Consider the following 16,445-nt stretch of genomic DNA (forward strand, 5'->3'; position numbering starts at 1 on the left):
ATCTGCTCTGAAAGTGCTTGGTTACCAGTGTTATTTCCACACACAGCCAGCACTTTGTCCCAGTCACACCGACCAAGCGATGGTGGAAGAACCCAACTTCTTATTAGCTTCAGGAAGGCTGAGGTATTCATTCTTCCAGGACTTTCATTGTTTTGCTCTGAGTACCAGTAGGGAGGAATTCCATCATGTTCCTTGACGTGTTATTGCTAAGATAAATGTCTCCTCTGCTGAGTGGCACTTTCAAACTCCAGCAGATTATTTGTTAGACTTGTAAACATCACAGCACAGGTATGCCGACAGTCGACACTGAAACAAGCTCATCATCTTCGTTCTGCTTCCCTCATATTCATGTGAATAGTGCTGAATGAAATCAGAGTTCTTTCACAATGGAGAGCAACACTTGCAGGTGGAGAAATGTGAGACGTTGGAAGATTAGTTTGTTAGAAATGTGGAAATCCATTGATTGAAGTCAAATAACCATAAAGTGCTCAAGACTCCCTGTTTCTTGCATAGTTTGGTTAAGAAGCAATGACTAAACTGTCAAACTGACATATGTAACACCTATAGAAAATCAATATGTTGTGCTCGGTGTCATAGAATAATAAATGCATGGGAAACATGATTAAATATACGGATGTTCAAGGGCCAATAAACAGCATGTGTGGTTGGATTCAGAATAACATGGTGAGCTTTGATATTCTACAGCCACAGGTTCCACTTGTTAAATGTAGATCAGAACAATTTCTTCCACAGAGTCTTAACTGACTGATTGGTCTGTGCATCCACAGACTTAGAAAGCTTTGAGCTTTTCTTGTTTATGTCTAATAAACTGTAAAAATAACAGTCCTCTGGATGTGAGGGCTCATTTCCAGTTTGCTCTCTGAGTAACCGGCAGTTCGGGCTATATTTTATTTTATTTTATTTCATTTCATTTCTTTTTTTTGTCATGCCTCTGTTTATGGATGATCTGATTCCTGACATGGCGAAGGGTCAGCCTGGATGGTTTCTGACTGGCAGGTAGAAAAAAAAGACAAAAATGATGAGCTTAAAGCAAGAATCTAAAACTCAAAAGCAGAAATACTTCACTCTAACTCAGAAAACTACATAATTTAAACAGTTTTCGGAGAAGCACCATCTAGCCACAGGCGCCTTTGCAAACATTTTTCATTTGACACAATCTGCCAGTCAAACAGAGGTCACCTTCAGACAGATTCCTTACCAGGCCTGTGGAGTCCCCACTGGGCTGCAACCATCCTGCCCTTGGCTCCAAATGTCAGCTTGTAGCCAAAAATACTGGAGCAATATATTTTTTTAATGATGTGCAACTGAGAATGATTAAAAACGAATGAGTCCAGGAATCCTCACACACCCATGTTGGGAATGATTAACTCTTTTGAACATCAGTTGTTTTTGATAAGCTTTATTTTGCTGAGTCCTGAAAAACCTTGCTTAGGGCAGTGTCAGTCATTTTACACTTGCTGATCCTCCTCTTCCTAAGCGGATTCGGGGGATGTTTTGACGCTCTGCCAGTGATAAGGTTGACCCGGTCATCTCACAGCAAGCTTCTACACAACACTGTCTTTTATTTTGAGAATAAGACAACACGCTCAGTCCTTATTGGATTCTCTGACACGGACTGTGTAACAGCAACAGCACAGAAGAGGAAGACTATGTGTTGACATTTTCTCAGAGGATATTCAAAAAAAGAGCTGCGAGGCTTTTCTTTGTTGAAGCAACAACAGCTACTATTGACAGATCACAAAAAAGTTAAGTCTTAAACATTTGTGACACGTTTTTTTAGTTTAATGATTCATCCATGAATAACTGCATCGTATCGACACTCAGCTTTGCCTTCCTCCTCCTCTCCAGCTTTCATCAGCATCTATTCTTTCAGAAGGTTCTTCAACCTACATTGTCTGAGCTGTCACAAATGTAATGAATTGCTAGCGTTCCTTCAGCAACGTTTGTCTCTCAGCCACGAACAACCAGAAGGCCTGCAAATTGGGCCAGTCATTTCTTCTGCGTTCAGCAATCATAGTGCACGTTCCTCTGTGCTTCTAAAGTATATTTAGTTCAAAAGCAAATAGAAAAAAAGCAGCTCTTCTGTGCCTAACAGCAGGTCCTTTGAGAAAGTGACACTAATAATGGACTTGTGTTGAGATGTCTGCCAGCTGAATGAAATGATTTCTTTGCAAAGAAACACGTTTTCTGCTTTTTGAATGCAGCCCCAACACCATTTAATTTGCTCCGTTGTGACCACTGAAAAGGCATCAATTTGCAACACAGAGAGGAGATTTTTAATTTAGAAGTCGTCAAATCAAGAGTTTGCCAAAGCAACATCAAACTTAACCCTCTGAAAAGTTTAAGACATGAGAATAACCTCACAGATGCTCCTCAGGAATAAGGGGCTATCAAAATCAAACAATGGCTGAAGCAAGGCAACACATCTTCACCAGTTCAGTTTATAAACACTCTTCAGGCAGAACTGAAAAATCCTCCAGAATCAGGCTAAAATGTTTTCATAAAGCACACTGAAAACAACCAAAGTTGGCTAAAGTGAGACTTATGTAGCACTTATCTAGTCATGTGTTGACCACTTAAAGCACTTTTCACACTGCATGTTACCCATTCATACACACTCATACGGCACTTCTATTGTTATATACTATGAGCTTTTTCTTTGTCACACACATTCATATCCCGATAAACACATCAGGAGGCAACGTGGGGTTCAGTGTCTTGCCCAAGGACACTTTGACATGTTGTCAGGGGAAGCCTGGAATCAATCCACCAACTTTCCTGTTGGCAGACGAATGCTCTTCCTTTCTGAGCTACAGCCAACACATTAGTGGCAGCTGATGTGTTGAATCAGAAATCTGTGTCTCTGTCATTGTGGACACACACATTTCCTAGTTTATCAAAAAAAAAAAAAAAAAAAAAAAAAAGGATAAAGATTGATGAAGTTTAAAGTCGAATGCAGGAAAGGTGGTGGTGAAACGGTACCAGTTAAACACCTTAGGACAAGACTGTTTTGGGTTATTATGAAACAGATTTTTTGGGGGTTTGCAGGGGTTGCCCCTTTAGAAAAGTGACTGATATGTTTTTCTTTCCCATTAGCAAAACATGCAAAACAGAGGCCAACAAAGTGTAGGAATTTAGTGTGTTCATTCTGTATATTTTATTAGCTTTTTTCTCCGTGCTTGATTAAGGTTACTAGGTTAGAAGAACATTTTAAACCCAAATTCAGGCATTTGCTTGACATTGGAAATCTCAGCAGAGTCTGATTTCTAGACAAACTCAACACAAAAGAGCATAGACAGCTAGTAACTGTGGAGGTTTAAATATGGAAATGTAAATGAATGCATCATATTTGTTTTCTCTTGCCCAAACAGATAACTACACAAGACTTTCCATTTGCCTAAACAGAGAGTTGACTTTCTCCGGAAGCATAAAACATTCATGAAATGAACTAGTTCTCCGGGGAGGTGGGCAACAATCATTATCAAGCCCTGCATGGTTTAGGTCTACATTATTGTTTTGGTAGCCTGACATCACCAGAAAGATGTCAACAGAGCTTAAGTTCTGCATTTTTTGACTGAATTGATTGTTAAAACCCCCAAACTTTAACAGAAGTTGTAATGTCATGGAAGATGATGATTCTTTAGAGTTCATGCAGCGAGCTACAGTGGTACTCAGTAACTAGTATTCAGTTACTACAAAGTCAAAATGGTTTACTTTTTTCTTCTTTTTGAAAATATATTTCACTGTTTCTGCTTTCTAACAAAATTAAGGTCATAGATGTTTGTTTTACCTTGACTTGTTTGAACTGACGGCTGTTGTCTTCCTCAGAAGTGTCATCTGACTGCAGTGATGTGTCTTTTGTTAGCTGTTATTCCAAGGCAAGGCCAACCTGACAGACCTGACAGATCCACCAGGATCAAGAAAAATCAGCCATATCAGTTCATTGCAAAAGAAACGACAACATCATGCACCCGAAAGACCCAAAAATCATTGCAGCCGAGACAAACAAACACAAAAGAGGGATTAAGGAAGCAATAGAAATAAGAAAGTAGGCCAAGAACACCATCAACAGGGATGAGGGAGCTTTTGTATTGCTCTCACACACCTTGGACTCTCTCTTCTGTAGACCATCGTGGGGGTGTGGTCAACCTGGTGGATCTGTCGGGGTGGCCACGCCCAGGAATAACTGCTAATCAACAACACATCACAGCTGACGAAGACTGCAGGTAAAATCTGTCAGGGTACAAACATCTATGCTCTTAATTTTATTTGAAAGAAGAAAAAGTTAAATATACTCAATTACTGTCGTTGCAGGTTGAGGCTTAATAATTAAAAAAAAAAACATTCTCTCACACAGTATATGCATAAAAAAGCAGGAAATAGTCAAGAGATTGGATTCAATTAAAGAAACAGACAAACCCAGCATAGATTTTTGCACTTTGTTTCTGTGACTACAGTCAAGTTAAGCAGATAAATGTGGTAAATTTCACAGAAAGCCTGTGTCCTTGGTGGGCAAAGCGTGTCTTCGACTTTCACCATGCTGATTGATGGTGGCGGATGCTAATTCCATGGCAAACGATGCTATTATTCAGGGGCTCAAATTAAATTACTTCATCCATTGGATCTGCTTAACATTTTCCCCATGGAGGGTTTAGCAAACAATGTAATCTCGCCTACTTACTTACAGGTTGTGTTTGTCATGCCTCATCTTTCACTCCCTCCCTGTAGATGTTTTGATTGCAGCATTGTTTGAAAGATAACTGTTTTTACATGAAGCCTTTTGTGGTGAATGTGTGCAGAGACACACTCATACAGTCAAACAAGCCAATACCTAAAAGTTATCTGGTAAAACTGCAGCTATGACAGCAGTTTGATGTTTTGTCCAAATGCAGCTATGTTTTGTGTAAGGTAATTTTCAAACTACTTTTATATATTTGTTTATCCATTGTATATCACTGAATGTATTTTATAAGCTAGGCATGTAAATGCTAAATAATAAAAACACAATTATTTGTGCTATGTCTCAGTAAGATGTGTTGCAGTCTTAAATCAAAATCTACTCTTTTACAAATACAGTAATATGCAAAAAAATTACACAGCTGTGAAAGATGTAGGAAAGTAAGAATGCTTTTATAAATATGCATTTTAAGTGTTTTTTTAAATGAATTTACTAAATTAAAAATGAGATAATAGATAAATTCTCATTGAAATCAAGCTGGTGTGACTAACCTTTGCCATGAAACCAGCGTCAGTTGTCTAAAGGGGCACTTTCACTAAGTAAGGGGTTATATAGAAGTATAGCCATGTATGATGAACCAGTTATACTAAACAGGCACAAATGAATATAATTTTAATGTATGGGCTGAAATGCAGTGAGGAACTGAAGGAGAGACAGCTGTGAAGGAGCCCTAAATTGTGTGAGGAACAGCCCAAATCTGCCACCAAGGTAATGTTGTGGGAGATGGCTCAGATGGCTTCATGCCACAGGTCCTACTCCATGACAAGACTAAGCACAGCAACATGACACAAGGTGGTGAAACCACATCAGCAAAGTCTCTTTAGGCGAATGTTTCAGAGCAGACTGAAAGTTTCAAGGTGTGTTGCTCAAGCTCAGTTGGTGGGAAAATTTGCAGTTTGTTCAGTGAATGGCTAAAAAGTGGTGCAATAATGAATGCAGACAACAGTGAAGGATGGAGGATGTTCCTTGAAGCTCCATTCATTCATTTTCCATCGCTTATCTGAGGTTGGATTTCAGGGACAGCGGCTTAAGCAGGGAAGCCCAGACTTCACTATTGTTCTTCTTCCAGCTCATCTGGGTAGATCCCGAGGTGTTCCCTGACCAGCTGAGAGACATAGTCCCTCAGATGTGTTCTGAGCTTCCTCCTCACAGGATGTGATCAGAACAGCTCTTGAGGGAGGCATCCAAGGGCCTACTTAGAGCCCCTCCCAGATGACCAAGCTCCTCATCCTAAGGAAGGGTTAGGAAACTCATTTCAGCCAATTGTAATCCACCTGTCAATCTCCTGCTTGATTATCCTGCGCTTGTAAACAAGACCCCAAGATACCTGAGCTCCTCCACTCAGGACAGGACCTCACTCCTTACCCAAAGGACACCCTCACACTTGCATTTCTACACATAGAGTTCCGTGTTTCGTCAGACTTAATGGTGTCCTCGGTGTTGGGAAACATCGGCGGATGCAATCATGGTGAAGTCCGGCCCAAAATTTATTTAGCAGCAGGACATGTACCTCAAACATACAGGCTACATCATTAAGTTTTTTAAAGTTTTTAAATGCATCATTGGGTCGAGGAGAATGTTTTTTTTTTTTTTGCTTTTTGACACTTCAATTAATAATGTTTTAATGATAGTGGGAGAAGATTTGTATGCCTAATTTTGTAGCTGCAAGGGGTTTTGAAATCAGTCAGAATCAAGAGGGTTAGCAAATGTTTTAGATACATATGATATAAAGCAGAGCCGTGCAGAGACAAGGTTCTGTACTCTTGATGCATGATACAGCAACACCCGTTAAGGCCTATTACTGTGTGAAGTCAATTTTCCACGGGAGCCTTGGCATTGAGATCACAGAATGAACTCCAATACAATCCAGAGACGCGTGACAGAGGTACAACTTTTAACATCATGGATGGCAGAGTCCCTGCATGCCCTCTGGCAGCTGATGCGCTCCACTTGAGCAAGTTGGTTAAAATGTGGAGTGAAAATGTTGAGCTATGTTTGCGTTTAACAGGCTTACTTTATTAGCTCCCAAATACGTTAAAATCCATGGACAGACAGGAATTTACCCACAGCTGGGAAGAGGATCCTGTCTTATTCTATGTTGAAACATGCAGCTTGAAAACCTTAGACATCTTCAGAAATTCATGCACATAATAAAAGTGGATAAAGAGAACTTAACTGACCACATGATACAAAATATTATATTTGGTCATGTATCTATTGAGGGAAATGGTCCGGTATTACATATTATGTAATATGTGTGTGTGGTATGTAAACCTTTAGTGAATGTAAAGGCTAAACTAGAGTCAAGGGTTTCAATCCGTGGGATGATGAGGTGTGAGTGGGTGCTCTGTTGTAAAGAACTAGGTAAATCAATGTTCTATTTCCACAACAAGTGAATTGGGAGAGCTCTGAAAAGGAGTTTATGTTATTCAAGCTGTGAAATGTTACAAAATCAAATTCAAGATCTTTATTGCACAAAACAAGAGCTCAATGTTACCAGAAAACAAATGGAAATGTTTGCCTTTGGGAACCGTGATCCATGAATAGTAAAACGTGTAGCCCTTAACCATTTATTTACTCCTAAAAGAAGTATCAATAGTGAAAGGAAAAATTAAGTGGCGAACTAGGTTATCTGGCATGTGAATTAGTGAAATAATGTCTCATAGTTTACCTCTTTCCTCCCCCTTTGTTGTCAAGTCATCAAATGATGTAGAATTTAGAGACATTGCATGATGTAGGGCAAGAACCTCCACTAGTGGACTTACTGCTCCAAAAATGTCAAAGCAGAGTGGACTCAGCCTTTTGATGGTGACAACACATCTGTGACTGCCAACCATCATGTTTAAAAAATGCTCTAAAAATGCTCCATTAGCTAAAGTAGCTTATTTTAAGTACATGTAGCTATCATTTGCTTGGAATTTGGTCTAAACACACAATGAGAACACATCTGTGAAACATGGTGGTGGTAGTGTTATGATTTGGGCTTGTTTTTTTCTGCACTTGGATAAGGATGGCTTATTATCACTGAATGAAAACAAAAATAATCAAACAAGTCATTTTGATAAAAATGATGAAATAAGAAAGAATTTAAAGTCAAAGACTGATCCACTTATCTATTAATATCTCTAATCTATGTCATGAATGGACCTTAAACAAGCAGTTGATAGGAAGACACCCACAGACATGACAGAGTTGAGGCTGTTCTGTGTGGAAGAGTTAGCTAATTCAAAGCAGGTGGTACTTACTGGATATTGTAGTTGTACTTGCTGCTGAACAAAGTAATTAGAACACATTTTGAAAGTAAAGATTGACAGAAATTGACCTCTTGACGCCTGGTGTTGCAAACTTGCTACAAACCACTTCTGGCCTTTTTTTTTAAATTGATTGCTTTTTATATGATTTTATTTGATTAACTGACTGATTTAATTTACTATTTTTAAGTAATTATTTTAACATTTGTCATGTATTATTTATCATTATTAATTTATCTAATATTGTGTTTAATTTTATTCCAGCTTTTTAGTTTTCTCCCGTTTTTCACTGTATATTTAGCTTTTATAGAATTGTTAATAAATTGAGGTATTAAGGTATTAATATGTCAGTTTATATAACTTGGTCAATGTTGAATTAAAACCTTACAGAACAGCCCATGTTAAATTAGATATCTAAAATAAGTTGTCCAGTATTTTTCCTTGGATGCAAATAACTAAAGTAAAAAAAAGAAGAGAAATAAAAAGCCTCTCTGCAGGTTGTTTCGCTCTAAGGAAAGCCAACAGATCTGAAAGCAGGAACGCAGACACGACCACAAACAAAGCTGACAGGATTCAGCTGTAATGTTTGTGTCACCACTCCTTCAGTCGCTCTCAGCTCCGTGGCTGCTCATCTGCCAGTGAACCTGCAGGGCCTATTTGGTTACAGAGTGTTCAAGAGTGATGAGCTGGGACGCTTGAATACACCCCCAGAAACCAGTTGTCTTCCCTCCAAAATAGGAATCCCAGAGCGAGAGGCAGCCTGTCAGATCCATCAATGCTGGGATAATCCCAGAGAAGAGACAGCATTTTTATTAGCCTGTGTCTCACACCAGAACCAAAACCACCAGTCTGAGGCTGATGCCTCTTTTTTCGCTCTTATTTCAATTTGACACTTTCCTTCACTTTCAGCTTTCTTTGCTGTCTACAGGTGGAGAAAAGAGAGCTATTCTAAGATGAAGTCTTCCCACCTGGGCTGATAAGGGTCTTGGAACATACATCATCACTTTGGAATCTCATTGCTTTGACTTGGAAATGGATATCATTGCAATCAGATGCATAATATTCTACTTTTTTTATGGAGGCAAGAACAGAAATACTCTCAATCACTGCTGACAATGCCTATGAGGAGTAATAGAGGCCCTTTCATTTTAAACGCAACCATATAGTCCCAAAATTGATTTCATCCTGTCACAGTGACAGCTTTTATTCATCTTCTGTGGTCCAGCAAACTCTTACTTTGGACTTGGTCTTTTTAGATGAGCTTCACAACTGGACTTGTTAATGTGTAACATCTGGCACTTTCACTCTCGGCTAATTAGTCAGTGTCTATGAAGCACAGGGAGCATTTACCTGGAGCAGAAGTCGCCCACTTCCACTTTGCAAATGACAGAACTTTATAAAACCTTAAGAGATGAATGTTTGAATATATGATTACTGGTTCCTCGTCCCAAAGGGAAAGACATTTTGACTGGTTGATTCTACATAAGCATTTGGTAGCTTGCAGATATTTTACTGTGTGCACTCTGTACCTTTGAGTTATGGAGCTCTACTAACATGTCATGCTTGACATTATTTCTTAAGAATCATAGTAAATAAGCCATTTTTTCTTTCAAAGTTGCACAAAAGGGTCCATTAGAAAAAGAGCAATTACACGCAGTTACAAAAACTGTGCTTATATCAGCATCTAATTACTTTTCTAAATATATTGTTTCATCAACTTAAAATTGGTACACGTTTCAGTCGTGTGCAACAAAAAGATGAAGAGAAAAAATAAATTCAGGGAATCCAAAGGCAGAAAACAGTTATTCATTGAACTTTTTGCAGATTTAATCACAGAATAAGGACAAAGGTCCCCATTGTGACCCAGAAATGCTTATTTAGCATTCATTATTCGAACCGGAAAACAGGCGTGGGGGAGCCTGCTTGCCCTGGCGGAACGTTTTCGGCTGGATATGTGATGGATTCCTGGGGAGCGTGGAAAGTCATGTGTCTGTCGATTCTTTCTGTCGAGGACGTGGAGGACATCTATACATTCGGTTTCATGATAACTGGGTTTCTGCTGTTAGGAGCGGGCGGTTTCCTGGCATATCGCAAAATTCGGACACTGTCGGCAGTCACTGGCAAGCTGCCGGATTTCTGTGCTGGTGTGTGCCGAGCTACGAACAATCAGGCTGTGGCGGTACAGGAGCTGAATCGTAAACTGGAGGCTATTCCAGTTCTGGATGGCAAACTGGTTGCGCTTTCTGGGCTTGTACGTGAGGTGGTCACCAACTTGGAGAAGTTGTCAGCTCGGCTGGATGGAAATTGACCCAAAATTCGGATCATTGGGAGTCGCCAGTGGGACCACTGAGAGACTTAAGGCAGACGAAACAGCTCTGGCCTGAACCAAAACAAATGCTGTTATCAAATTTGGCTCCCTGTGCTGGCCTTGAATGGCTGGCTGAAAGCTCCCTGGAATGTTTTGTTGATGGACGCTCAGTCCCCCACCCTCCCCTCACCCTCTTCACGGGCGATGGACTTCAACCTGGATCAGCCCTCAAGGATGCCCCACTATCATCAGGTGGCAGAGACTGTGAGGGAGAACTGGGGCAAAGTTCATATGCTCACTTCTACGCACACACACGCACCACACTCAAGTACACGACTACAGATACACCTCCCCGTTATTCACTGCCTTGCTGTCCTTCCACCTCCTTCCACTCCCGGGCAGTGGGTTCATTGGACGCGCTCTGAGAATGCAGCTGCGTCTGCACTTGCTGCGATGGGAGTCCCCCCCTCTCCCCCCCCCCCGCCACGTGTTTCTCATGTTGTGATTGTCTGAGTTATGTTTTTGTATGTACTGAGGAGTGTTTTTTTGTATCTCAATAATGGGCCCTTAGGCCCAGTGTGGAGATGCCTATTTTTTATCCTCTCAGCTACATCTTACTCCCTAATGTTCCTTTCACCTATATCTAAGACAAGGAGCGCTGTAGAAATGGCTGCTCCGTCAGTGTATGCCTGTTCTGTTTGTGTCATCATATGTTGTTTTGTCTAGTCTTGGATGGGTTGTACTGAAAACATGAATTTCCCTGCAAAGGGATTAATAAAGTATTTTTCATTTCATTTCATTCATTTCATTTCATTTATAAATGATTATTTTGCTAGATAATGGCTAGATATCCTCAATGTCACTAGACATAATTGTTTTTTTAAGTGGCAAAAATAAAAATATATTTGATTGGGTCCTTGTGTTTCTAAGTGTTTTCCTTTTGGATAGTGTCTCTCACTGGATCCTTGTAGCTGTTTTATTTTCATGGCTATTTTTCTTGTGCTTTTGCTTATTTTATTGTATTTTTTTCTTGTAATTTCTGGGTTACCTTGCAAATCTTGATCTTGAAATGCCCTCAACATTTTCCAGAGAGCTTTGTGTTTGCAGGTTTGTAAGTTTGTTTCGGGTTGTTTGCTGTTAGTTTGCTCCACTGCTTTTTCTCAGGGGGTCTGCTCTGAATCCTTCAGCGAGTCTCAAACACACTATGTGAAATATGCTTGAGTGAAATAGCCATCACATGACTGGAGTTTCTTGTTATAAATCTACAATCAGCCACCCAAATTCCCCATCAGTGTCTGAGATTATACTGACTTAAAAGCAACTATTTAGTTATGTTTTCTCTTTTTATCCTTGAGCAATGTTAAATCACAGCATTAAGAATCTACAAGGTCTGACACGATACAATTTTCTCTCCTATCCATGTATAGATTTTATTTTTATTAAATGATTAGTGTGGCAATGTCCAAAATTCATTTTGTAAATGAAAACAAAAATGATCTAAAAGCAAAATATGGTATAAATCTAAAAATAAGAACTTATATAATAGCTTATACATGTTTTTTTTCCAAATTTAATAATAAATGAAACATTCACCTAATTACACACCACTGGAAATTACTTTAATCTTGTTTATGTGGGTAAACCATAAAGTCTTATTTTATTTCATTGGTTTTTCCGCTGGATTTGTTGATGGTATACTGAATATATATATATGAATATATAAAGTACATTAAAAAATATACGTTTTTATGCCGTAGCTCTCATTTTATCAACTGTAGATTTTACAGTGTTCACCTTCTCTCTTTGTCTGTCTTAATGGCTTTTTAATGAGCATTTCAGAGGATCCAGGAAAGGTTGCACTGGACTTGCTTGACTCACGCTGAACAGATGGGATCCTGGGAAGGTGAAATAAAAGAGTTTATTGATCCAGCAGCTTAATTAAACAAGACTCAGTGTCAGTACTTGGACCACATAGTGGCTAGATCTCTCAGCATCTGGTATGAACCTAACAGGCACAGCAGCTCTAACAACTCAGAACCCATAACAACTACACATCATTTATTTTATACATACACTTACACACAAAGTCGAGCCCATACAAAGCTGTAGGCTCAGGAAAGTAGCTGAACAGGGAAGAGAGCGACACCAGCTTTACCTAAACCTCCTGAAGGATTACAGGATATCTTGTTGCAGAAACAGACTTTTTGAGAGCATGCTGCAGTGTTCACCTCTGGATTGCTCTGACTTCTGGTTGTGCATTTTGATTTGGTTGCTTGGTATCTTTCCAACATTTTCTAAGGAGTCAGCACTAAAAGAGAGATGCAATTCCAAAGAGATCTCAAAAGGAGGAGCGGAGGATTTTCAACTTTTCCACACAAAAATATGCTAACATGGTGCTTTTGAAGGAAGTCGCACACACCTGAGCAGGCCAGTGTCGAAGCTGGGCTGCGTTCCGGCAGGCTGTCACCGGGAGACTGATGGAGGATGGCAGGCGGGCATTTAGGGAGGAGCCCGTCTGTTCCACGGTGTGGCAGAGCCAGCCGCCATCCATCTCCATTATACACATCCACATGCCACTGGGCAGGGGACAACTCCTCTGAGAGTGACCAGACGAGGAGAGGGAAGGGAGGTGGGATGGGTGCAGAGCAGGAGGGAGGGAGTGAATGTTGTTCCCAGCTCGTGCTCCTCCTCAGATTATACGTGTCACACTAGTGTAAATCACTGGTGGAGAAAGAGGAGCAGTCAGTAGAGGGACATGATGTGAATTCATATTTCAAGGCGGACTCAGCCCTCTGTCACCTCTTTATTTCAGTGTTTTATTGATTTCTTTTTTTTAGTTAGCTTACAGGAGACATGTTTCATTTATTTGTCTCTTCCTGCAAGGGTCTAGGTCTAGGTGGAAAAAAAAGGCAGATTCTGTACGACAAGTTAAACTCCAAAACACTTACACTTTAAAATTTCCCTCCAGCCAAATTTTAACATTTAAAATGATATTTTTTTTATAGAAAAAGTAGACAGTGAGACATGACAACTGCCATCGTAATTCCAGTTAAAGCACCGAGGCTTTACTTAGTTTTCAGGTGCTTCTTCTGCATATTAATATTATTTTTTAAATGTTATGTTGTGTTGGAGAAAGCCTTAAAAATGCACAGGTAATAGAGACCAGGTACTTTCCACACTAATAACCTTTTACCTAAGGTTTTCAACACGTCTTTGTTGATTTTGTCAGTGAGAACAAACAACTTCTCTCAAAGTCAAGATATTTATTTTTCAAATAATTGGAAATGTTACAGAATTCTGGGTTCTGAGACTATCTCACCCTCTCTGGTTATAGAGGAAGGAGCTCTGCTGCTGATAGCCAAGATCAGAACCCGGCTGCTTTCCCTGAACCCAGTAATTGCACCTTGTCTAAACTAAACAGTGATTGGATGCTATAACTAACTAGTCAGCTGTTGCAAGGCAGATTTTTCTGCATCTTTGATTGTCAGTCTCGGCCGTCTGCTTTGGCTCCATCTGAGGGGCTGGTTTCCTGTTTCTGCAAAAAACAGAAGTACGGCCAGTGTGTTATTTTCCCCCAACTTTCAAAGCTGCAATTAAATATTTTAATTAATGTCATGCACAAGCTGTACATTCAAAGACAGATTTAAAATAATATCTAACAGTTGTGATATGAAACAGGGTCGATCTTGTTTCTCACATGATTGTGACACAAAAACACTTCTTTCAGTGAATCTTTGCATTAGAAAACAATACTATATCTTGATTTATTAAAACTAAAAGATGATTATGATAAATAAATAAATGTGCAAAATCTGTAAACTTTTTTAAAAGTGCATAAACTTGTGAGGAAATTTTGCCATATTTGGCTTCTTTTACTGACAAAACCCCTGCATGGACCACTGACTTTAAACACAAAAATCTTTCAGTTTTTCTGCAGATGGTCTTGACAATTCTATGAATGTAGTATTTTCACCATGTTTTATCTGATATGAGTGAATTGAATAAGCTGAGACAGAAATTGATTTTATATATTTATACACAATAAAAGGTTTTATTTTTTAAAACATGCATTGCTTTGGAAGTTTCCAGCAAAAGCCACAATAATAAAAGTGGAACCATCAATAGTTTTCCAACTGTGAAATTTCTTTATAACATCAAAGTACTGAAACGTGGATTTTAATAGCTGTGATGCTGCTGCTTCTGATGCTGTCAGGCAGCTCTTTGGTCATCATCACAGTCGGAAAGAAACTTTAAATCACAGATAACAGAATAAAAACGTCACTTATTAGGGCTCTGTCACACTCATGAAGAGCCAAATGCCACTGCTTTGTCAGGCCCGCTTGGTATCAGGCTGTGATCGTTCACTTCGGTGCTTTTTTTCTGCTTTTTTCAAAATAGAGGTTTTACTATTAAAAGGTCAAACAATGATCTTTGGGAGTCAGACAAAGCTTGTGTGGCCATTCAGTTTTCAGTCCCACAGGTTGCCTCTTGGTTTGATTCCAGCGATGGGTTTCTGTCGCTGGTATTTAATTTGACTACGCTCCCCTTTCCAATGGATAAGACAATGGTTCAGCATCTGGCTGAGACCGGCTGTTAGCCCTCACTGTAAAATCTAACAAGTATGTGAGGTAGTGGATGAAACTTAATGTTCACAAAAATCCAGGCAGATGCTGCACCACGACAAATGTCTGTGGACATTAAATCAAGTTCCAGCTGCAAAGCAAGAACAAGTTTGAGTTCATCAACTGCTTAAAGTACCGTAAACTAGTTTTCTAGTTTACATGGAACTGATCACTCTGATTGGTTAAGCCCCGAACCCCACACCCCACCCCCCCCTCTGCTCTCACATCTTCAGACACAAGTTAGTTTTGGCACAAATATCTCGCAAGGAATGAGCCAAAAGTCAGGCCACAGTTTTATCACGCTGTGACTGGCGAGAGCACATTTGTGACTTGCAGCAGCAGATTCAGGAAGTTGTAATCGCTAAGTTGAGTTTGTAAAGCAAAATGAACACTTGAAAAAAAATTTAATTACAAGTAAACTATGGAAGATAAATTGTCAGATGGACTATTTTTTCTCTGTAACTTTAAATTCAGTTCACGTGTGTGTGAGTTTTCTTTACAGGAGAAAATTTTGACATACAAGTTCAGATTTTTGATGCGCAACTTCTCACATTGTATTCTACAAGTTTTCACATCAAATCTACAAGTTTGTTCATTTTGGCACATTTTTACTTTCATAGGAAACGCACCTGATGAAAACCTGCAGGACAGCAGCCCTCAAAGACCCGAGTTTGACATCCTTGGTCTAGTCCTACTGAATGAGTGTTAAAAAAATCTTTGGAAGGATATGGCTTTTTCAGTCTCTTTGTTTTGTATCCCTTTTGGCTTGGATAATGAGCTGAAACAGTCAGGTTTAAATTGTTTTCTCTGCATTTAGGAACCTTTAATCAATTTAAGTTAGTTGGTTTAAATTAGTATTAAGTTTATGTTTTATTTTTAGCTTGATGTGAGTAACATCCCTCCCTCTTTGTTTTTCTGTTGGTTTTTTTTGTGCATTGACCACGGCTGTCAATAAACTTCCAAAACTCCATGTCAGCATCTTTTTTAATGTAACCTCCCGCAGTCGTGGGCGTTAACACCTCTCTTTGCTGTCGTGCAATGCTGCAGATGTGAATTTTTTTTGTCTCTAAATCCAACCATCTTAACCTTCTCCCCTTTCCTTTTTTTGCAGATTACAACATTATGAGAAATAGACACAAGAGAGGCTGATGTTACAAGCAGAGTCCTGCCAGCTGGTGTGTAATCACTGTTTTAACCTCCCTTTTGGTCATTAATCATAGTCAACACAAGCCAGCAGGGTAAGTGATCCTCCAGCCTCTGTAACTGCACGCAGCCTCACCTTTTCATGTGAGCTGTTGAGCGTAAGGCCTGAGACGAGCAGCTAATCGGGGAGCCTGCCATGACATAGCTGTGGGCCTGGATAAAGGGTATTTATTTAAATAAGTAGTAATTTAAAAAGTCAGTTAGTATTAATTTAAATGTGTTTGAAGGGCCAAGCCTTGCCAGGGGCTGAATGTCTACTATTTAAAAATAGAGATGAATAAAGCTCAAGAACACCACACTCT

The sequence above is a fragment of the Melanotaenia boesemani genome, chromosome 24 (assembly GCF_017639745.1).
Source record: "Melanotaenia boesemani isolate fMelBoe1 chromosome 24, fMelBoe1.pri, whole genome shotgun sequence".
NCBI lineage: Eukaryota > Metazoa > Chordata > Actinopteri > Atheriniformes > Melanotaeniidae > Melanotaenia > Melanotaenia boesemani.